We start from the raw sequence: 2,381 nt of genomic DNA on the forward strand, positions 1-2,381 counted from the left end.
GTGGCTCTCTGGAGGAAGTACAGACTAACCTGGGACTTTTTTTAACTTTGGTCTTTAAGAATGTAAAGAAGTACACCAAGTTGGGAGGCAGACTTTGCATGAAACAAAGGAGGGGAGCTGGAACTATCCATGGGTGCGGAGGGAACTTCAAGTGGGTTGGGGTTCCTGGAGCATAGATTTCAGGCACAAGAAATGGCAAAAGGTGAGACCGAAGGTTCAAAGGCTGCAGGGGCAGGAAAGGAGCATGCCCTTTGTCTTGAGGTGATGAGGGAGCCAAGAGAGGGAATGACTTTAGGAGGTTTTGGTTAGAAAGGCCAGATCAAGCAGGAGCTGCAAAGATATATGGTTGGAAGGGGCCACAATAGAAGCAGGGAAACATGACAGAAACACCTGGGCTTGGGCCGTGTGAGTTTGGGATGGAGAGGAGGGCTGGACCTGAGATATCCAGCAGAAGAAACCAGGAGGAGCTTGTGGCTGGTTGAGTGCAGGAAGGAGGGGCACACAGGATTGAGGCGTGACCCTGGGGTCTGTATCTGGAGTGACCATGTGGATGATGAGGTCTTAAATGACAAAGGTGCTCAGGGGTAGGATGGAGGCAGAAAATGAATTTCCTGTTTGTGCAGAATCCAGTGGAGGCATCTTCAGACATCGAAGGGAGCAGGCCCAATAGTGAGTGGGCGTGCAGCTGTAGAGGGGAAGAGTGGGAAACATTGGACTGGAGCAAGACACGTGAAGTCATCAGTGGAGCCTGGGCAGTTGAAACTGAGAGGGTAGCCAGATGACCCAGGAGAATGTGCAGAGCCCCAAGGCAGATCCAGGATGGCTGTTGCTAAGGCTGAGATTCCCATGCAAGTGGCTATTGATCTCAACCCTCCGGTGTCCGGCCCCACCAGCTACCAACAATCTGCTCAGAGCTGTAAATTCCCACCACTTCCCTCCATTGTGCTACACAAACATAATCATTTTCTGGCATGCCATGGTTCAGAAATATTGGGAAGCGCCACTGAAGATACAGGGGGAGAAAAGGCAGCCCAAGAAAGGGACTGAAGCACACATACCAGAGATGGTGGGAAATAAGGCGAGTCCACCATCTCAGGTCCCAGGGTAAAAGGTTTTTGAAGAAATCAGAGTGAATAATCCGTTGTGAAACTCATCAGGGAGGTGCAGTTGGATGGAAATTGAAATATATTCCCTGAGCTTGGAAACCAGCTGGTCATTGTTGCCTTTAGTGAGGAAAGGTCATTGCGTGGTGGAGGTGAGACCCAGTCTGTGGTCGGTGGAGGAGTGAGATGGAGATGAGAAGACCCTTATGAGTGCCCCTATCATTTCCATGGCATGCTACAGGGGGGAGAAGCTGGCTGGCAGTTGGGTGGGGAATGGGATCAATGGGGCTTGTCTTAGTGGATGGAAAACACATAAACATTTTTATTCTAAAGAAGACCTTGTAGGGTATGTGGGTTGGGTTGGAGTGCAGGGGCCTGACTGGTGGAGCAGGTGCTAGAGGCTGGGAGTCCATGGGGTCCAGGGTGGGACTCTCTTGTCTTTCAGTAGAGAGAAGGGGTATCTGGGGATGTGGACCCTGAGCAAGGGTAAGGTGGGCAGTCCAAGGGACATGGCCTGGCGTCCTGAACTTCCTTCATGAGGAGGGGAGGGAGACAGGTCCTGAGAGTGGATGGCATGCCAGCTGAGGTGAGTGAGAGCGTGGTGACCTGCGTTGTGCCTCTGGCTTATAGGATGTGAGGTGTGGGGCCACCTGTGAGCCTGGGACCATGGCGGGATGGGTGTGTGGTTTCTCCAGAAGCTCTGGCTTAGCCAGGTAGGGGAGGAGCAGAGGAGGGCTGCTGGCCTCTGCTCTTGGCTTGGGCAGTTGCGGGGCGGGGGGGGGGGGGCGGGGGGGGGCAGGCCTCTGGGGACTGCTGCATGGTGCCAGGAAAAGTGGACACAGAGCCTGCACGTGTACTTGGGAATTAACTCAAAGGCTGGGGTGGCGGGGAGGCCAAGATGTCCTCCCGTGTCTTCTGAGATCCCCGGAGAGAAGGGGACATCGTGCCCCCAGCCTTGTGACCAGAGGGTGCCTGCATGGCAGCGAGGAGGAGTAGCTGTTTATCCCAGGGCACAGCCAGCTTCAGGCTGCTGGGCAGCTCAGACCCTCAGCAAGCCCATACTTCCCTAAGCTGAGCTGACACTGGTCAGGGGGCCCGCCCAGCTCCCCCCTCTCCTTCCTCAGCTGTCCCAGCCCCCAGGCTCTGCACAGGGAGATTTGGAGTAGGGGGAGGGGCCGCAGCCAATCACAGCCCCCACAGCCTCAGGCCTCTGCACCTGGTCTAACCAATCCCCTCTGAACAAACAGCTCCCTGGGCCTCTGCTCCCTCCTCCCTGCC

This window comes from Myotis daubentonii, chromosome X (assembly GCF_963259705.1).
Source record: "Myotis daubentonii chromosome X, mMyoDau2.1, whole genome shotgun sequence".
Lineage (NCBI taxonomy): Eukaryota > Metazoa > Chordata > Mammalia > Chiroptera > Vespertilionidae > Myotis > Myotis daubentonii.